We start from the raw sequence: 23,100 nt of genomic DNA on the forward strand, positions 1-23,100 counted from the left end.
ATACGGGGTAATTTTCATACCTATTGATGACTAGGGTCTCGAAATATATGCCAAAACGTGGACCCGCCGTGTCTTTGAACCGAATTAAACCAAACTTACACACATTACTAAGTAGGTATTGAAGATGATTTCTGTATAGTTTGAATACCTATTGGTAGATAGGGTCTCGAGATATAGGTCAAAACGTGGACCCGGGTAACCTTCGGACGTGTATGTACAATATAGGTATCAAATGGAAGCTGTTGGTGAATGCTTTAGTTCAGAGTATTTTTCATGCCGCTCCGTGACTAGGGTCTCGAGATAGAGACCAAAACGTGGAGCCTTGAATGTGTTTGTACAATATGGATATCAAATTGAAGCTGTTGGTGAATGCCTTAGTACAGAGTATTTTTCATGCCGGTACGTGACTGGGGTCTCGGGATATAGGTCAAAACGTGGACCCGGATAACCTTTGGTTGTGTATGTACAATATGGGTATCAAATGAAAGCTGTTGATAAGTGCTTTAATACGGGGTAATTTTCATACTTATTGATGACTAGGGTCTCGAAATATATGCCAAAACGTGGACCCGCCGTGTCTTTGCACCGAATTAAACCAAACTTACGCACATTGTTAAGTAAGTATTGAAAATGGGTTTCGTAAAGTTTGGTTGTAATTCGGAGCAGTGACAACGGGTACAGCGTTCTTTTGAGCCAGCCATAATGTCGCTTACTTTTTTAACGCTTAGGGCGGAACTGAACTGTCAAATTGACAGTGTGAGTTACAATGTGTCAATATTTCTTTCTGATTTGGATGCCATAAGAAAAAAACGTAAGTGCAACATGTAAAAATTGTTTGTGAATTTTTTTGGAGTGGATTTTGGAACAGTGAATAATTTCTTACGAAATTTGAGAATTTAATGTGAAATCCGAATGAAATTATGTCTTCGTGGAAAAAAACAATTTTTTTCGTTTTTGTTTTTTTTTTTGAAAAAGATAAATGGATAATGGTTAAAAAAGCTACAATGCTTAATAAAACATATAAATTGAAACGAAAAATTCATGGATGATCAGGAAAAAAGACGATTGTTTATTCATATGCGGTGATTTGAAATTTAAAAACAATCTTCTTTTTACCTGGTTTTCAATTTATATTTTATATTTACTCAAAAACAAATAGAAAAACAAAAAATATTGTTTATGCCAAAGCGCTTGAATAAAGAATAAATAAAGAATAAAGAAATAAATAATATGAAAACCATATATTTTCTGTTCTAAACCATATCTATTCTATTTTAGTGTACCTAGCGAAGGGGGCCGGGTTTGCTTGTGTTTATATATTATAAAAAGTTGAAGTGAAATTGAAATTGGGAAAGTGGACATTTGAGCCGATATACTGCTTCGAATTTGCAGGGATTGAACACTTTAAATATTTGCTATGTGCGCTGTTGGCAATTTTTCATGTGTCTGCTGGTAAGTACATAGCACAAGATAACATATTTTCGAAGTGATATTGAGATGCGGTCAGGTCTTTAAAATTAATAACAAATTGTATGCATGCATATATGTTTTTTTTTGTTGTTTTGAAGGCCGCAAAGTGTGAGACTTGCCTTTTGGCTCACCCACTAAAAACCCACCACAGCTCCGTTTTCCCCCTAGCGCGGGTCAACCGTAAATTATCACTTCACGGGCGCTCCCCTCCCTATTGCCTATTGCCAAATTCTTAAATACCTATGTATAAGTATATACTTGCATGTATATATGTACACACACACACACGTATCTATCGAGATTGTAATAAGAAAATGTATAATGCCTCGAAATTTCTTGTTTACTTTATTTTTGCATTTACAAGGTGGCGCAAAATTAAGCATCAATAAATTCTGTTTTTGAATAGCTTTTTAAATAAAAAAAAAAAAACTTAACTAAATAAAAAAGTATATATTTTGAGTGATGGAATACGGCACCATTTGCAAAAATTATAAATCTTCCGTTAAGGTGATTAATTTTGCGCTCCTTGTATTTTCACATACTAAAACGAAACATTGTTCATGATTTCATGTGAATACATAAGAGTTTCTATGATTACAAAAAAAAAAACAAATAAAAAATACTAAAACGAAACCAAAAGAAAAAACAAGTACAAAAAAAAACATTTAAAAATTTAAAAATTTTAATAATTTCCTCTTAAACAAATTAGTCTTTGCACTCCGAGAAAAGAATTTCGGTCCTTTAAGAATACTATTAAGTTATACAGGGTCTTAAAAATACGTGTCTCCTTTTAAGTAGTACCTTATTTTGACAGTTGTCACAATACAATTATAAATCTTCCGATAGGGTGATTAATTTTGCGCCACCTTCTATTTTCACATAAAAAACAAAAGCTAGTATTTTTTACCTTTCATCCATTTTTCTCCAAATACAAATTGAAATTATACAAATGAATCTTTACTTTCCTATATTTCCTATATATTTGGGTCCTTTAAAAATATAAAGAATATTTTCTTTCAAATACAATACGTCTGTATTTTTAAGCAGTACTTTGTGTTGACAGCTGTCACAATACATCTCATTCGACAACTGCTTAGCCAAAAACCCAAAACTCTTTGATATGTATTGGATATATGATTGTTACATTAAAAATTTTAATGCTTTTAAGGAAACTTAGGCCTTTTACTTTTGCGTTTGTAAGCATTTGTGTCAGTATCGCTACAAGTAGGCCAACAGTATTCGCCAAGCATATGCGTAATGTCTTGTCCTTTAAAGCACTTTTCAATAGCCGCAATGTCCTGATGGAACCTTAATTAATTCTCCATCCCTTAATTCGGGAAGATCATCAAAAATCTCCATTGAAGCCGATATACGTTCTTCTGGTGAGTACAGAACTGCTGGAATAACCGATTCTACATTAGCGTAGCGAATTTTGTTGCGGCGAAAGTGTTGGTACCCTTTAGTTTGAGTAAAAGTTACGCAAAAGTAGCACAGTTCACTGAAGTGCTCCGTACGTGGTAGCCAAATTGTTGGTACAGAGTACTGTATTGTTGACCTTCCATCGGTAAACTTGCATAAATTTCTATAGCAATAGTCGTACACGACTTCCGGAGTATACCACAAGTAAGGAACATAAGCAGTCTTGAATATTTTCTGAAACGAATTAACCACTGTTTTCGTAATATTTTTAAAATGTTTACTTGGTGCGAATAAGCCACAAACGTAACAAAAGTTATTTCGAGTCGGGTACTGCATTTTTCGTAAGATGAAATATACAGAAAGACGTTTTTGCGCAACAGAACTTAAAACAATTGTCAAAGTATACGTCTCCTAGTAGCGCAATTATCAGATGATCGGAACTTCCGGAACTGTAACAAACACACAAACGACACAGAGTGTGTTGAATGAAACAATAAACTAAAGGTTAATAAGTTGTTTAAAAATTTGGAGTCCCTTCAAGTTATGCCGAAAATTTAGAAAAAAAATTTTTTTTTAGAAAAAAAAAATCAAGAAAATCTAAGAATTGATAAAATTTTTTTTTTTTAATTTTACATAATAAAAACATTTCCACGAGTCTGCCTGCAGAAATTCAGCGCGATTGAATCACGGAAAAAGGGTTAAAAATTGATCCAAAGTTTTTCACACAGGCGGACTACGAGCTCTATTATTTTATACATAAAACAAAAAACAATTCTGACATGTACATGAAAATCGCCGATACACGTATTTTTATTTTTTCTCCCCTTTCCGAAAAAGTATATTTGGTTCATAGGACAGAGTTATGGGCAATTACTTCCACTTGCATACATTCAACCATCAAAACATTTCAGCATCAAACAGATTTGATCGCGTTGGACACGGCATAATTTGAAAATTAGCCAAAAAAGGCGGTGCAGCAAAAATCTGCAAGTGGAAGACCACAGAAAATAACTGGGCACCGAAAGTGTTTTCTTGAGAAAAATAGCCGCAAACTCCACATTTGTGAAGAAATCTTGCTAGTGAGCTTAGAACTGAATGTGGGGTCGAAGTTTCACATGAAACAGTCCGCCAAATTTTGCAAATGCTCAATTTTATCTACTTCACGAGTTGCTCGGAAGAAGCCTTTGCTCTCTGCTCTCGATGGACCTAATAGAGTATGAAGGCAGCCATTAAAAGCACTGGAAAGGCGGAATATTATACCGAGCGTTAAATTTGACAAACTTCAGTTATGGTGCGGTGATGCATATACAAGTGGATGCATGGCAATATTTGAATATCCTGCAGTATCACTTGAAAAATAATGTAATAAAATTGTCGATAAGAAATCTCAGTTTAAATTCGACCAAAAAAACGATACAAAACATAATGCTCATATTATCAAAATGTAGCTTTTTGCTAAGTGGAGACATCAGTCCAAACCCAAAAGACAAAATTGCAAACAAATACGCAAAGGGTCGAGCAGGATATAAACTTTTATTTAAAGTGGATAGCGTCACGACGCTTCCAGTATTTTTAATTTATATTCATGTCATTCAATTCACACACCTTCATTCATGGCTTCATTTTATTTGTGTGCTATTTCGAAAGCCCTTTAGCTCCAGTACAAAAGATGCAGGACGAAGAGGGAGACTCTGCGCCATTTAATCCCCAAACTGTGAGCGTGAAATTGGACTATCGGCACACAAGCAGAAAAGCTAGGTTTACCATTTAAGAAAGAAAAAGAGTGGCACCGTACTCATACATGCAAGGGGAGTGTTGCTGTAGTGACAGTCCTTGGCCGGATATAAATCTGGGTCATTCTGACAACGTAGAACCGACTGTAGCGGGAACGTCAGTTTTGGGCGCAAAAATTTTATTGAATACATTCGGCATTCGGTCTGTGTTTTGCATTCTAACATAAATTTATTTATTTCACTAATTCCGGCAAATAGTTGACTTCACTTGGTGAAAAATTATTGCTTATCGCGAACTTTTTGAATCCTCCGTCGGGTACCCGGGTCTAGCTAGGCTTTTCGACTTTGGACATGAATTTAACATATTTTAATTATAGCTATAACGACTTGAGAATCTAGGCAGCTTCCTAAAATTTGATTTCCTATCGATTTATGGATATAACCTTTTAAAAATGATCCTTGAACAGGACGAAAAACGGCCAGACCCAGGTGCCTAACTGGGTGTCCAACGGAGGGTTAAACATTTTATACTATTTTATTTTGTACGCAAATTTTTCAAGCAATCACATAGATTTTGTAAAAAACAGATTTATAAAACAGCCAAAGTTACAGCTCTAAATTGGTATGAAACTAGTTTTGAATCTGTCTAAAATATCTAATTTGTTTTGTTTTTACTTAATTTCATTTATTACAAAAGTTCATAGCGTTTTCATATTTTCCTTTATTTTACAACGATTTGTTTGCTGCCTGGCAAAGGGTAAGTATTCTTTCGATAGAACTCTTTCTGCTCTACAAAATTATGTTGATTGTATTTTTGAGTTTTTTAATTTCTTATTAGTTTGGAGGCTTGGAAAAGGAATCCGAAATCCAGCCAAAAATCAACATTTTTGACACCTGCTCTTCGTTGTTTTTCATCGAGGTGAAAAGGCTGCTGAAGCAGTCCTGGACATTTGCGACGTGTATGGAGAAGGCGTGATAGGCGAGTCCACAGTACGGAAATGGTTTTCGAAGTTCAAAAATGGCGACTTTGACTCGATGACACGTCCTGCAACGGAAGACCTTCTGAATTCGATGAAGAACGTCTAAACCACTTTTGAAGCAGAACGGTCGTCAAACCAGTCGTGAATCGGCGGACAAAATGAACTGCGATCATAAAACGATTCTCAATCTTCATCAACCTTCATTCAATGGGATTTACAGAAAATTTGGGAGCCTGGGTGCCTCACGAGCTCAACGAAACAAACAGCGCTTTTTGTTTCGAATCGCCACGGGAGATGAGAAGTGGTGCCTATACTCGTACTTCAATATGAAGCAAAGAAAGGAGTGGGTGGCTCCAGGAGATACACCAAAGCCGAGAGTCAAGTCGGATCTTTATATGTGTTTGGTGGGACTGGGAGGGTATGGTGCACTGGGAAATGCTTGACAAAAAATGCCACGGTCAACAATGAGCTTTACATTGCCCAGCCGCACCGTGTGAGTGAGGCTATTGGCCTGAAAATACCTTATCGACATGGTCAAACGATACTCCATCACGCCAACGCCAGGCCTCATTTTAAAAAACCCAAGGAATTCTGGGCCAAAAATAACATTGAAAAGGCGAAAGTGTTTGCTGATCATTTGGAAAAAACCTGTAAGTCTTGTGAATCAAACCATCAACCATTGATAACTACCACACATTCTGTTGAAAATCAGTTTCCTTTTGCTTCACTGTCAGAGATTAAGCATGAAAGAAGTCTCCTTAAATCCAGAAGAAACTCCTGGCTTCGTCTGATCACTGCAGAAACCTTAAAAACATTCCGCAAGAAACTTTAATTAGCATACTAGAAAGCTTCAGAAGTAATAATGATAGGAAAACCTGGCAAAAGTCCTTACGAAGTGTCATCATTCTGCAACGATTGCAGCCTTTTATTTAAAGCAAACGGCGTATTCCTAATAACCAGTTCGGATTTCGATCAAAACATTCAACGATTGAGCAAGTGCATAGAATCACAAGCGTAATAGAAGAAGCAACCCAAAACAGAAAGTATGCTCTTCCATATCTCGATTGATGCTCAGGCCTTCGATAAGGTAATGGCATGACAGACTACTCCATAAGCTTCCAAAAGAATTTTCGGATATTTCTAAACAATAGATACTTCAAAATAAAGTGCGATGGCATTTATTGAAGATTGAAGCCAATAAATGCCGCGGTTCCACAAAGAAGTACCCTTGGAACTATACCGTATGTGCTTTTCACATCTGATTTTTGGTCTCTAAAAATAAAATAGCGGCTACCATCGCGGACGATACGTGCATTTTAGCAATCGGTGATGATGAGACTCAGTCCACTCGTAAACTCCAGCATGACGTTAACAAATTCATTGAATGGACTATGAAGTAGCGTATAAAACTAAACAAATTCATGAAAAATTTACCAACAAAAAATTCAATATCATCTTATAAACATATCAGGCCCGCGAACTCCCCACTGCAAGTGATGCAAACGCTGCTGGAAAGAGCGCATTAAAATAAAATATGCTGAATTAAAAACAATTTAATTGTCCTTTTGGAAGAAGTTTACCTACTTCTATTCAAAACAAATTTTTATAACCAAGTATTCAAGCCTGTTTGGGCTTATGGTATACATCTGTCGGGCTGTGCTAAACAAACACATATTGGAAAAATTCAACGGTTTCAAAACATATTTCAAAAGGCGCAGTCAGCGCACCTTGGGATGTGTTAAGAAAACTGAAATAATAGAAAATAATATTGTAAAAAAATAGAAAATTGCTACGAGCTTATACTCGTACTATCGTACATATATTTGCACAAATTTTGTCATCGCAGGTTTAATATCTGAATAGAGGTTTAATTCCAAAATTTAAATAAATATTGTTTGTGCAAAAACGTCATAAACAGAGAATGTACATTAAACATTGCATTATTTAAAGACTTTAAGAGTTAGTCTTTAGGGGATTTTGTTCTTATAATTTTTCTATTTATAATATAATTAATACTATTTTCCTCTAATAATTTAAGATGAGGGTTACTTCTCGTGCAATAATGGCGACGTAGTACGCGATTATCAGATTGTAGCGATGGTTCGGATGAGTTCATTGGAAATAATGTCATAGAGAGTCCATGTTTAAATGCAGAGTGCACAGATTCAGATGCCAAATGCCATTATGGTGCATGCATTCCGGCATTAAAATGGTGTAATACAATAAAAGATTGTGCCGACAGTTCGGATGAATGGAAGTGGAATTGCAATAATAACGGGTGAAAACTTAATGTGCAACTAGCCGGAGGTTTACATAATAAATTAATTAATTCATTTTGCAGAAATCCCAATGACTTATCTTGTGAAAGTGGTAAATTTATCGCAAAGGAATTATTTTGTGTTGGCAAAGCGGATTGTGACGACGCCTCTGATGAAACTGAAACGTATTGCTCATTGAAAAAATGCAAACCCACACAATCCCCTTGCAGATATGGCGGGTGCATTGATACAAATAAATTTTGTAACGGAGAAATTGATTGCATTGATAGGTCGGATGAGAATGAATTTTTCGCTAAATGCCCGCACCACAATTCATCATCAGAAGTCGAGTATAAACAATCCACCAGCCCTTGCAACATTCTAGATGATCAAAATCTCGAAATATATAATGAAAACGAACAAGTTTATTCAAAACCCGGTTACTTTGACAGTGAAGCTCGAATCATTTTAACATGCAAAAATAATTACACAATAGCAGCCAATACACCGAAAGTGGTGCGCATTTGCGGTCAACAGGGTTGGAATGATGTGATACCGAAGTGTTTTAGTGAGTATCGGCAAAGAATGTACAAGTACATTTCTATAAAGATAAGTATGCAACTGAAGTTAAAACAAAATTTAGAAGAAATTCGTGTTTTGCGGTGAAAAACAAAAGTTTTTTCAGGCTAATGAACATTGACTGGAATTTTATAGATTGATCAAATTTTAAGTATCTATACGAGGTCTGTTACAAAAGTATCCGACTTTGTTTTTTATTTCTAACACAAATTTGAATTACGCGACTAATGTGTTTTAAGTATTTAGACTTAAATTAAAACACTAAAGTTAATTTTTTTTTCACACTTTTATTTTTAAGCAAATTCAACCTTCTTGGTTGCTGTGAATCTACAGACTGACTTTTTACAATTTCCTTAATTCTAATAACACCTGTTTTGCGCTCACTTTATGCAGTACTTTATGCTTATTGAGAGCATAACTGCATTGAGCGAAAAACGTGTCGGTGTAATATTGCATACTAAGCAAATCTTTTGGTGGGAACCTTTATTTGTGAAATCTTAGTATCTTAGCATTTAAATAGTTTGGTGTATGATTCCAATTTCATTAAATGTAAGACAATACTGTCACAACTCAAAAAATAAGAAATAAATAGATAGGGTGGTACGTAACTCCTCCCCCCTTTGTCAAAAGATTCTCCTGGATCTTATGGTTTGTTATTTTTTTAAGCCGTATTTCTCTTTAAGGGCTTCCAGTTCCACATCCTCAGATTTTTTTTTCAATTTTATTGATAATCTTAATTTTATTATTATTTTTTCTTAAATACAATATCACAATAATTATAACAATGCTTACAAAAAAGAAAGTGCTTATTGCATAAGAAACATTTCTATGATATTTTAATTCTTTTATTTCTTTAATATTTTCAAAATTTTCCAATACAATATTTTTGAAGTTAATTTCTTTTTCAAACGTGTTATTTTCGTTGTTTACTGGAATGTAATATTTCTCTTTTACAATTTCTATCTTATTTTGAAGAACGTACTCTTTTATTGTTATTTTACAGTTGTATACAGATATTAAGTAATTTTTTTTAATTTTTCGATCGGCACAATTTTGTAAAACAGTTTCATTTATTGCATTCTTAACAATTAAATTTTCATCGTCCATAGCTAGGATCTCGAATTTGTTGTTATACTTTAACATACAGTTTTGATAATATACACAGTTTTGAGTTTTTTTTCAAATTTTTCAAATCTGTCTCTTCTTCATAAGAATATACGTTATTTGCTATTTCGACAACATGTTCAATATCAGTATTTATTTCCATGAACTCTTTGTTGGGTATTGGCACTATAGCTTTTACATAGGTTTTAATAAAATTTGTTGGTATTTTAATGGCAATAATTAACTTAGATTTATCGTATTTCATTATACCTAATTTTAGTAATTTTAGCTTATAAAAATCAATATTGCAACGTTCTATTTCATTGGCCGTCAATATACTAGGGTGTAAAATCTTATGCCTAGCCGCTGATATGTTATCTTGAATTTGATTAAGCCTATTTTCCAAGTATCTGATTTTTTGCATTTGGTCTAAGTATAGCAAATATCTTACAATTTCGCTGTTCCTGGTTTTAATTTCGTTAAAAGCTGCCTGGATTCTTTTTCTGTCTTCTTCTATATTATTTTTTAGTAGGTTTAAAGTGTCATTAAAGTGTAGGTTTATCTGGATTTGTTTATTAACTGTTTCAATAACGTTGTGATTATTTTCGTCCGTAACTTTTAAATGCTGTAAAATTTCTTAACGGTCATCGTCGTCCATTGTGCCAAATAGCCATTTATGTGTTGTCCCGACAATATTTAAAAGTCCTCTTTTTTGTTTAAAATTCACAGGAGAAGGTGTAATTGATTTAACTTTGTCTTTAAGTATTTCTATTTCTTTGAGTAATAAATCCTTATGGAGAATATCTAAATTTTTAATATTGGATTCTATTTGTGAAATTATTATATTTATTTCGGTTAAATCTATTAAATGTATTACGGTAATTGTTGCATTTATTACTTCCACTTCTCTTAATTTAATTTGAGTGTAACCTGTGTCTTCCAATATTTTGTTGACTTGCAATGTCCCTTGAGTCCCTGTTATCATTATCGCTGTCACCAGTACGAATGTTGCCACCTGAAAATTTGTTTGGCCTTTTAATATTGGATGTATGAATATTTTGCAATTTCCTTTTTGTAAATTTGGGTTCTTCTTTATGCCTCAAACTTTTGTAATTTTTTATAAATCCTTCCAGTCGATTCTCTGAATAGTTTTCCCGTTTTTGGTTTTGTTTATAAATTGTGGTTAACTTTGATCTTTCAATTCGATTTTTTATTAATTTGTGATCAACTTTGTAATTTTGAACTTCTTGTGGAGTAGTTTTTATTGTACTATGGAAAGAATTGTTATAAAATTTTATGACCTTCTGCATTTGAGTTATAACTGGGAGTTTTTCCTCTAGGTTTAATTTTCGAATGCGTTCTGTTAGAGTGTTATTAAGTCTCTCAATATCAGCATTTCATGTATGAATTAAACTCATTGTCAAACACAAACTTTTCAATGGAACCCTTAATTGATAAAAATTCGTTTATTTTGCCAATAATAGTTTGATTATTCCTATCGGGTAGGTAAAAAGCCACAGCATGTTTTGAAAATTTGTCAAGAAAAATTATAAAAGAGTGTTTACTATTAACATAAGTATCGACATGAACAATTTTATTAGTAGAAGTAGGAGTCTCGGTTAAATGGAATTTATTTTTAATTGGATTTCTATCATATTTTCCTCCAGAGCATATGTCACAGTTATTTATAATTTCATGTATTTTTATTTTTAATTGATGATGATAAACCTTGTGCTTCATGCCCTCGTAAGTTACTAATATTCCAGAATGCCCAGTTTCGTACTTATGAAACAGAGATATTTGCTTTCTTAACTCGCTTTTATCCTGGATGTCCTGTGCTAAAAAGCTACATCTTACAAATGATAACCGTTCACTACTTAAGAAATTGTTAATTAAAATTTGCTGTAATTTGTTGTATTCATGGTCATTAATTTGGGAAAATATCGCCACTTTTCCTTTATCAAAATTTCTTCGGACTATATTATTGTAGTTACATTGTCAGAGTCAATATCTTGTTTATCGATAAAGATTCTTTTGTTTTTGAAAATTTCCATGACCTCAACTTCCTTGTTATTTACTAAAATGAGTTGGTTTTTGAACTTATTTACTATGATATCTAAAATAGAAATATGATAATTGCAATTCTCTGCCTGAGAATGTACGGTTTCAAGGGAATGGTTGGAATGAACTTCTAGAGATATATTAGATTGATTTGCTGCTTCTTCAGCATTTATATTTTTTATTATAAAAGTTTCGTTAAGAGTGATTCCTAAATCATCAGAATCTAACGCGTTTATTTCACACTTTTCGCAATTAATGCGGCTGAGAAAGTCTGCTAATTTATTTTCTTTGCCAGCAATGTAGTCAATTTTTGCGCCGTATTACCCTAATTGAACTAGCCATCTCTGTAATCTCGGGCTTATATCTTTACCCGAGTTTTTGACTTGCAACCACTTTAGTGGTTGATGATCGGTTTGGAGATCAAATTCTCTTCCAAAAAGATAAGGTCTATAGTATTTGACTCCCCACACTATTGCCAATAGCTCTTTTTCAATAGTGGAATAATTTTTTTCGTGATTATTTAGTGTTCGCGATGCGAATGAAACAGGATGACCATCTTGGGTCAAAACCGCACCAATAGCAAAATTGCTGGCATCAGTGATAAGCTTAAAGCGCTTATTAAAATTTGGATATTTTAAAATAGACGGATTTGTTATTATATCCTTTAGTTTTTCAAAAGCTATAATATAATTTGGGTCTCTTATGTTGATTTTAGCATTTTTCTTTAAATATGCGATCATGGGGTAAGCTACTTTAGAATAGTCTTTTATAAATTTTCGGTAGAAACCTATTATTCCTAAAAATGATTTAATCTGATTTTGTGTTGTCGGAAGCTTTAATTTTTGAATTACTTCGACCTTAGCTGGATTTGGCTTAACACCTTTAGGTGTAAGTATATGACCTAAAAATTCGGTTTCCTTCTTTAAGAAGCTACATGTATCAATTTGAATTTTAAGTCCTGCTGTTTTCAAAGTTTGAAATACTTTTGTAATATTTTGTATATGGCTCAAAATCACCAAGGTTGCGAATTTCAAAATCGGTTTTATGACAAAAAAAATTGCAAGCCATAATGATGACTATTAGTTTATACTGTAGCTTAATTTGTATATTTTTAAACCTTGACAGGGCAGCGCACAGAATTCTTTATTTTTTTATTAATATTGCCTTAGTAGTAAATATCTTGCAGAAAACCATCATTTCGGGAACGTTTTCCTAAGTTTCATAAAATCCGCAAAAACCAACCAAAGCTCAAATTATGAGCATTGTTTAAAAACATGCGTCTATTATGTATCTATATTGAATAAGCAATAATGAAATCAATACATTCAAAATTTTCTACAAGCAAAATACATCAAAAAATTAAAGAAGTTGCTATTATTGCGCATACAATTTAAGAAATTTCAAAATATTAAAACTCTTATAATCGAATTAACGTAATATGTACAGAACAAAAATTATGTAATGTAATAAATATATATATAATATGGAATACCTCCATTTATGCGTATTTTATTGAAATTTTGTAATGTTCCCGAAAATGATCAACTGTTCCCGGAATGACCAAAATGTTCTCGAAATGATGATATTGATATAATTAGGTAGAAATAAGGAAATATTTAAATTATAAACAAAGGTTTAAATAACTAAGTTATTTATTTATTTATTTATTTTTTTACAAAACTTATTATTTTTCGAAAACATCAATATCAAAATAATAATATTCTTGACTTTTTTCTTTTTTTAGCGTTGGTGTTGGAATAATACTGATTATTTGCTCGAAATCAATATATGATATATCCTTAGGTTCCAGCTTAAATTTTCTAATATTGTTACGCACAGATCTCAAAAAGGTTACTAAGATTTCTCCATCATCGTCATCGACACATGTGTGGCAGGTAGCAACATATCTGAAGCAAACATTTGGCTTCTCACTAGGAACTTTAACAAGCAAGAATGTCCCAGGGGATACGAGATTTGGATGTATATTTTCTTTGCCATAAGACGCATTTGCTTCATTATCAATCTGTTTAACTTTAATCTGCTGACGACGAGTTATTGTCTCTAAACCTTCATTGTCCGAGGAAGATGACCAGTATACAGATTTATAAATGCTTACTCTATTTTTAAATCTGAAATCGTTATCTGTGATCATAGGCTCTTCGTCAACAGGAGATTCAATTGCAGGTATAAAAACTTCCTCAGGTTCAACTGCACTCATATTACAAAGGCTAGAAAGCTTCGATAGTTTTAGCTCTTTATGAAAATGTTCGTATCGATATAATTGTATTAAAACGTCTAGTCCTTTTTGCCAGTACACTTTTGTGATGTCCATTATACCTGGAATAGCATCTAGAGACTTTGGAACGCGGTTTTTCTCCTCAATCACGTTGTCTTCTGGGATTACTTTTACTTCGATAGCAGCATTTTTGAACAAATCGGCGAATTCTGAGGCTGTTCTAACATCATTACCCATCAAAACATGTCTGTCAGCTGTTCTTTTTAGGTATCCTCCTACACCATCCATTGGGCCTTTACCATGACCAGCCTCGCTAAAAGTCCAAGTTGATTTTGTCACTTGTTGAAAATCATCAATAAATGTTTGTATCCAAAGAGTTACATTTGTTCGGTTCCGGTATTGCGATGTTGGTCCGTCAGAGTAAATATTAACTGTGTTAATTTGTTTGTTTTCCAAAATTGTTGTTAATATTGGCATGTGCTTGGTGATAGTTTATTATCTTCGGTCTAGTTGGTAAAATCTTTTTGGCCATATGTAGCATTTTGTATTTTCGCAAAATGCTTCCACTGATACATTTATGAAAGGCTTCTCTTTCTTTTGAATTCTTTCGTAAGACGTCAGCCTTTTCTTGCAACTGTTTAGTCAATACTTCGTTAAATATAATGTTTGCGTACTTCAGGAGGTACAGTAATATCTTTAATTAAAGCATCAACTTTCCTGGTGGGACTTGGAACAGTTTTTATTTTTGCATCTCTTCTTACTAGTTTTTTCTTTAAAGATGTAATTTTCTGTTTCATTCTATTATAATTTTATCCTGTTTTTTTATTTTTCGGTATGCTTTGGCCCTATCTTTTCGAATGATTTGTCTACCTACTTGTCTTTTCTCTGGAAGTACTGCGGCGAAGTCGTCATCTGATTGTGGTGGCGTATTACTAGGAATGCAATTGCATTAACATTCTCTGGTTATACCCGCTGCAAAAATGTCGAACGCGAAGGAAATGTTTTCGTTTCAAAAATCGAACGGATTTCTTACTTCGTGTTTTGTGAACCACCTTGCAATGGAGATTAGAAGTTACACGATCATTTCAGTTTTTACTTTTCTTCGCTGTGGTGTTATTCCACTGTCTATTATTTATTTGCTCTTTAACTAATTATTTTGCTATTTAAATAAATATTTTGATTAATACGGCTAGGATAAGTTATTGCCATTTCATAACCGTAAATTAATTACACATGTGTACATGTACTGAAACATTAAATTTACTCTCTCTTTCAGAATTTTGTAATGCAGAATTACTACATAGAAGTAATTCAACGACTGTCAATTGCCTTTATGGGAATATGAAGGTAGATTGCAAGGATATAAAACCTCGTACGGAAGTGATAGTCACGTGTGCCGATAGTTACCAAATGCCTGACAGCTTAAGGTTCGGGTGATACTTTTGTTATTATTCTACTTTTAAATGCCGCAGCGAGTTTTAAATGAGATAATAAGGCGAGTAATGAGATCGAACGTCTTTCCTCAGGAAATTCGAAAATTAATCGGCCACTTTTGCTGTATATGTACATATCTCTATGGCTGGGTGCAATCACGAGCATATGTACAGTTACTTACAAAATTCAAGCTGATTGGAAATAAAACTTCACACATGTCTGAGTATGGAGTGGGCAAATGTTATTGTAATTATTATTATTATGATTTTTTTTTGGTGAAAATTGAGTAGACACTTTAATAAAATATCGCGCAATTATAATCATGTAAAAAAAGAAGGAAATTAGTATTCTGCAGAGCCAACTCCTTGCGGCTTGCATTCGTGGTTACTTGGACTAAATTTATTTTTTATTACTCGTTTCAAAGTATTCGCAATCTCGACTTCAATTCTACTTTAAAATTTTCTATTTGAGATATACGTTATTGTTGCTGCATACACGGGCAGAGAATGATGCTGCGGTGAGCATTTTTGTTAAATCTGCGAACAGCCAGTTGTCGCTGGAAGCCAAATCTGGCGCATACGTTGGATGTGGCAGCAATTCGAAGTTCAATTTATGTAGTTTTGCCATTGTTTTGACTCGCTTAGAATCATCAACAGTGAGCAAACGCAGCGCCCAGAACAGAAAAATCGGTGGATACAGAGAACAGAGTAGATATTCAATGAACCAGATAACAATTCATGGTATTACAGGTTGACTGAAAAGTATTTAAAACAAAAATTACAGAATGCGGATTTTAATGAAATGCATTGTTTTTATTCAATATAATCTCCCTCAACTTGAATATAATATATTTATTCCAACCATTCTCCAATAATATTACATCATCTCTGTAATCAGTTTGCGGAAGATTTCGAAAATACTGCTCCCCTGATTTTGTTCGATTGAATGTGAAAACAATTGTTCGATACTCAATTCTTCATGAATCATATTTTTTCTCAAATTCAAGATGAGGTATTAAAATGGCGTCTAATTTTGGTTACTCTACCGATTAATAGGTGTCGCTTTCGATACTTTTCAAACAAACTGTAACCTCGAAATGAGGCAAAATTTGCGGCAAGTAAGTTGGCGCTACTTCTTTATTTAATCAAAATTATGGCAGGTTGCGAGCCTTATGTAAAAGCATATGTACGTATGGAAAGGGTCTTTCAAAAGTGACGTTTAGATGTCGGTAGTGAATAATTCCTATACGTTGCCTATTGTGTATGTCATCTTCGACACTTAGCGAGCGCACAGATATAGAATTTTGCACGATAGAACAATGCGAATTTTCATCTGTAAGTTGTGTGAAGAAAAACAGGTGCAAAACAAAAAAAAAAATAATAATAATAATAATTGGCGCATACACTTCTCTCAGAACAACACATCCCAAAATTTGTGATGTTTTCGTTACAAATAATCGTCCGAATGAGTCGAGAATTCAAAGGTTGGTGAACAAATTTCAAGAAACTGGTTTTGTCGATAATTGAAACAGGACTGACAGACCATAAACTGTGTGTTCTGTAGAGAATATTGCTGCTGTAGCGCAAAGTGTTCAACTACCTGCGACATCTCAAGAGCCACTTTCTGAATAAAAATATTGCAGTAAAACTTGAAAGAATCTAAATTTGTTTATATTTTATTTTAAAACAACACCTAGGCGCATCGTGTGAAATATCCTTTACTTGTCATGTTTTTTCTTCATATTCTGTTGGATAAAACCCGTAGATGTAGATGTTTATTGAGCAAGTGCTTTTATCTGTATTTGTGTATGCTTTTGTTTTTATTCATAGTCGAAATGGCTTCTATTATATGGGGTGTACAGACGACTCTACATGGGATAGGCCAAAGATCAATTGTGAGCCTATTTGTGGGGAAAGTGAAATTGAGCCTACAGCCTCCAATGCTCCATGGTTTGTTCGTATCAAAGCTCAATCGTACGATGTATGTGGAGGCACCATAATTTCACCAAATCTTGTGATAACGGGTAAGTGAACTGTTTTATTTTTTAATCTGCTCCTAAGCAGATGAACTGCCGATACTAATAAGGCGAAGTAAAAATTCTCTGTTGTTTCCGTTAGTTGTTTATAGTGATACTTACATATCACACGGTATACGAGCATACATACATTCACTTATAACATATCGGATCATACCAGGGAAGATAGATTACAGGGTTTGGGGATCCGAACAAAAATTGTGAATGCCACTTCCGCTGCCACGTCAACGACGATTCGGCAACAGAATTCTGCCCGCTCATTTTGCGCGTATTTTATGCTCATCCGATCAGCTTTTGCTCAGACGGCAACGAAGTAACATACAAGTTCGTTGTTGATTTTTTCGTATATCACCAACACAATCTCGAGTCGTGACTATTAAATAACGAGACTGGCACTGCCCTTTCTTTTATTTTTGGTGCATTAGGAAGGGTTCAAAGCGCCTTCGCACTTACATGCGACCGTGTGGTGTGCTCTGAGTGGTGTGACCACTAAACCAGTCCCCCCTCTCCTTCTGGGGATAGGACTGGCGCCAGTTAACAGCTCTTAGCCTTAACTATTCACTCCTGAGCTTCTCCTTGGGAGGGTGTTGACCCTATTAATGACGAGGCTGCATCCTCTCTTGCTCTTGCGTCCGCTACTTTGTTCCCAGCTATACCCCTGTGTTCTAGGACACAAAGGAGTCGGATGCGAATGTGCGTTCCAAACAGATTCGGTTTCTTATTACACTCACGGATCAGTGAGGACTTTATCTCACAGGATGGCAGAGTCTGTGTTTGTATCTATATTTTAAATAAACATAAAAAATTTTAACATGAACTCACAATTTAAAAAAACAATAAAGGAGAAAAAAATGATAATAATTAATAATAATTATAACACTTAGAAAATAATATAATGTACCATAATCTGAAGCAAAATTGAATGTTTATCTAGCATTGGTTAGAGAACAAAGAATTCCAATACTACTTTAAAAATAATTACTTATTGTTTAAATTTAATAGTTTGTAATTTAAAAGGGGGGGGGGGGGGGGGGGGGGGGGAAAAAACATGAAATGTATTTATGAATTATGAACTACATTGAAATATTTGTTTTTGGTCCTATTACAGCATATCATTGCCTCCTTGATGAAGGTAGTGAAGCTCTTGAAGCTATTCTATTGAAGTAATGGCCGCTAAAGAGTTTACAAACAACAGCATTCATACAATTACTATAAAGGTGGATCGAATATATGCTAATAGGTATGAATTAAATTTATAAAAATCCAGCTGTTACAAATGCATCACACCTTCTCGTATCAAGCCTGTAAAATAGTTCATAATAAAACTAACAACCAAAGTAAAAAAGTGTAGGTGAACCACGCAATAACAAATCAGCAGATTTAGAAATCAAAACCGTTAACTATTCATTTATTCTTTCTTTGTGTTTCCTTGTGTTTTCCACATTTCAGTATTGGGGTGGGGAATAAGTTTGTAGCGTTTTTATACGTTAATTTTCTTACAACGATTTGTTTGCTGTTTGGCAAAGTATTCATGCAATAAAACTCTTTCTGCTCTACAAAACTATTTTAATTGTATTGTTGAGTTATTTATTTTTTTACTAGTTTTGAGGCCTGGAATTGGAATATCCGAGGAATGCTTTCTGAATGCGATGAAGAACGTCTAAATCACATTTGGAGGAGAACGGTCGCCAAACCAGTCGTAAATTGGCGGAAAAAAAGAACTGCGATCGTAAAACGATTCTCAATCCCCTTCATTCAATGGGACTTACTTAAAAATTGGGAGCCTGGGTGCCTCACGAGCTCAACGAAAAAACAAATTGTTTCTCAGCATCTCGCCCGCCATCGAACAACATGCGGTCATAAACAGCGCTTTTGTACCGAAACGTCATGGGAGATGAGAAATGGTGCCTATACTCGTACTTCACTATGAACCAAAGAAAGGAAGTGGGAAGAGGTTATTAACAGCAACTTATTGATTCAATTATTGTCTTTTGTTTAAATAAAAATCTTGGGTAAAAACGCTACAAATTTATTCCTCAACCTATATTAATAATTTTTCACATTTCAATGTTAAGTGTCGTATTTGGCATACCAAATAGAAATAATCTAAATTGTTTGATATTTTATTTTAAAATAACATCTAGACACGTCTTTTGAACGACACTTTATAAGGCAAGTATGCTTTCCTAACTGGTTAAGAAGATGATGAGATCTACAGTTTTTCTTATAACACCCTTAAATAAATTTAAATTTTTATATACAAACACATAAACATATAAATATATTTTATAACTCACTCCTTTTCTCCCTCTCTCTCTTTCTCTCTCTCTCTCTCTCTCTCTCTTTATGTAGATCTAGCGATGTTGCCCTGCTTAAATTAGCCAAACCATTTACTTTGAGTAAAAACATCAGACCAATATGTGTTCCGTGGGATTTTGCTTATAGTAGAGGTTTTGTGAATAAGTGGCCAGTAATAAGAGAAGATGTTGGTGTTATAAAATTTAGCGAAACCAGGGTAAGCATTGTCTCCCAATGCAATGCCAGTTTGACAGACGACCAATTTTGTGTACGCCAAACCCTTAGGCGGGGGCAGCTTTGTCAAGGTGACAGTGGTGCCTGAGTAATTACTAAATACAGGGGTAAACCCTATTTAGTTGGCGTTATCAGTTTTAAGCCCAATCTTTCTTTCACCTGCACAAGAGAATCTGTGGTTGCCGTTAGTTTCACGAAGATAAAAAAAATGTTTGAATGGGTGATTGATAGCGAAAAGGAAAAAAAATTATATTATTAATGCTTTTTAAAATATAAGTATTTTTAATGTGAGTAATTGAAAATCATGATGTTAAGTAATTATTATACTATAGATTGTAACTGGAAAATGTTACTAATGTACATATACATGTGTGTTTATGCAATTGCAAGGTGGTGCAAAATTAATCGCCCTCTTAGAAGATTTACAACTTTTGTAAAAGGTGTCGTAACTCACTTGCATATATTTGATACTTCTGAACTAACGGGTGCTGTATACCAACACACAAGCTATGGGGTGCGTAAATGCTAAAATAAAGATTCTCATCACACAAAATCATTTCTTTTAATAGAAAAGTATTCAAAAACAAACGTATTCAAAAACAACTCTCGCAGATTCAAATAAAAATCACTAAAGCTAAAAACTAAAAGTTAATCCTACGAGTATTAACAGCGACGGCCATACGTTCAACAGACATTCTGCCAAGGTTATGTCCATCAACTTTGGGTATCATATTGCCAAATGCACTGGACGTGAGGAACCTGCTAAGGCACGTGCCGGAAAGTTCAACTTAAGAATTATGTGTTAGCTTTAACTTAGTTCTGATTGGAATTTAATAAAATTAATAAAATTATGAATAAAATGATGATGGTGATGGTGATGATAATGAAATATCAGCACATAAGGGGTGGTTAAGTTTCAAGGGCCGGTGCTGATTTTGAATAAATACAATTTTTCTAGGAAATTATTATCACTTCTCTTCATTGTGAGTTCAATTACTTATGGAACAAAATATTGGCCAAATGGCTCGGCGGCACACCTCCATCCGATGGTCCAAGTTTTCGATGACGCTGAGGCATAATTGAGGTTCTATGCCGTTAATGTGCCGAATTATCTCATCCTTTAGCTCTTGAATTGTTGCTGGCTTATCGACGTACACCTTTTCTTTCAAATAACCTCAAAGAAAGAAGTCCAACGGTGTCAAATCACAAGATCTTGGCGGCCAATTGACATCGCCGCGCCGTTAGATTACTCGGCCATCAAATCTTTCGCGGAAAAGAGCCATTGTTTCGTTAGCTGTGTGACGTTTAGGTGTGGTTCACATTCAACATCGGCCCTTGAAATTTAACCACCCTTTGTGTGGAGTATAATTTTAAGCAAATAGCTGGTATCGCTGGTGTCGCTCTCATCAAGCTGAGATTCGGACATTTGGCTACATTTGCGGATGAAGCAGATTTAGATGAATTTCATTAGAACAGATTAGAATTAGAATTAGAAGAGAATTCGAATTTCATTAGAATGAAATTAGTGTTTTTCGTTCAAGTGGGCCTTTGCATGACTACCCATATTACCTAACCTTATCTAGCTAATTGAAAGGTGCTGCTCTCAGTACTTTTCAACCAATCTGTAACATATTTTTTAGTATTCTTCATGTGCGATAACCTTTCAATAAATCAGGTCTAATCACTGTTCAAGATAACAAATTCCGCGAACTATTCCGTAGCGGTTAAAACTCATAAGCCAAAAAAATACATACATAACTAAGATCCAAAAGTGGCGCAAGAAATATGGTAACACTTGTGTGTTTGCTTGCCAATCAATCTCCGGTAAAATCACTTGGCAATTGCGAAAATTTCGTATTGATTGATTGGCGGCCATAATATATATACTTATGATGGCACACATACATACATATGACACATACATACATATGCATACATATCTATATTTTATAAAAGATCACAATTATTAGCATTGGCTCTCTTCTCAGTGCGTCTATTCGTTCGTTAGGTTTGAAGCAGATGCTCAGGTCAGTCTTTATCAAATGCGGCTTAGGTGTGCATCTTCATTTTTCGCCCGAGAGAAGTATTGATATATGTTTATATATTATAAAAAGTTGAAGTGAAATTGAAATTGGGAAAGTAGACATTTGAGCCGATATACTGCTTAGAATTTGCAATGATTGAACACTTTAAATATTTGCTATGTGCGCTATTGGCAATTCTTCATGTGTCTGCTGGTAAGTAAAGCGTTTTTCAATAGGTGCGCTTCAACTTTTTTCCGATAGGGAGGGCGAACGACGCAATATTTTTTATTTTTCGCTTGTCATTTGTAAACTTCATTAGTATACATTTCATCATGGAACGCTACACACTTGAGCAACGATTGCAAATCGTGCAAATTTTTTATGAAAATAATCGTTCTGTTGCTGTTGCTGTTTTTCCAAAAAATCATCTTCAGTGATGAAGCTCACTTTTGGCTCAATGGCTTTGTCAACAAGCAAAATATGCGTTACTGGGCAAAAAGCAATCCACACGTGATTCATGAGGCACCGTTGCATCCCGAAAAAATCACTGTTTGGTGCCGTTTACATGCCGGCGGCGTAATTGGCCCATATTTTTTCGTTGACGAGAACGATCGCCATGTTACTGTAAATGGAAATCGATACCGCGACATGACAAACGATTATTTTTGGCCGCAATTGAATGGTATGGACTTAGACGACATGTGGTTTCAACAGGACGGGGCCACAAGCCACACAGCATGCGCTACAATTGATTTGTTGAAGAGTAAGTTCGATGAGCGCATTATTTCCAGAAATGGACCGGTCGAATGGCCGCCGCGCTCGTGTGATTTGACGCCTCTAGACTATTTTTTTTGGGGTTATATGTCATTGGTCTACAGTAACAAGCCGGCGACGATTTGTGAGCTCAGAGCCAATATTGAACGCGAAACTGCTGGAATTTCGGCCGATTTATGCAAAAGAGTGGTCGGAAATTGGGTTCAACGATTGGACTTCGTAAAACGTGCAAGTTAATACCCTACTCTGGTAAGCGGCATAACGGCAAATATATACAAAAAGTTAGAGTAAACAATACTTTTAAAAGCTAGCATAAGCACTAATTGGATGATGAAATAAGCTCATCCAATAGTGAAATATTTACTGTAAACATAAACAATTATTTGTTAAGGATAGAATTACAATAAGCAATACTTTTTAAAGCTAGCATAAGCACAAATTAGAGGATGATGAAATAAGCT

General features: G+C 34.4%; 1 pseudogene; it reads left to right on the forward strand.

Annotated features, from left to right (window-relative positions):
* Nucleotides 1-6,066: 6,066 nt before the first annotated feature.
* On the forward strand, nt 6,067-20,193 carry LOC129235436 (modular serine protease-like; annotated as a pseudogene).
* The last annotated feature ends 2,907 nt before the right edge of the window (nt 20,194-23,100 follow it).

This window comes from Anastrepha obliqua, chromosome 1, assembly GCF_027943255.1.
Source record: "Anastrepha obliqua isolate idAnaObli1 chromosome 1, idAnaObli1_1.0, whole genome shotgun sequence".
In the NCBI taxonomy this organism is placed as follows: domain Eukaryota; kingdom Metazoa; phylum Arthropoda; class Insecta; order Diptera; family Tephritidae; genus Anastrepha; species Anastrepha obliqua.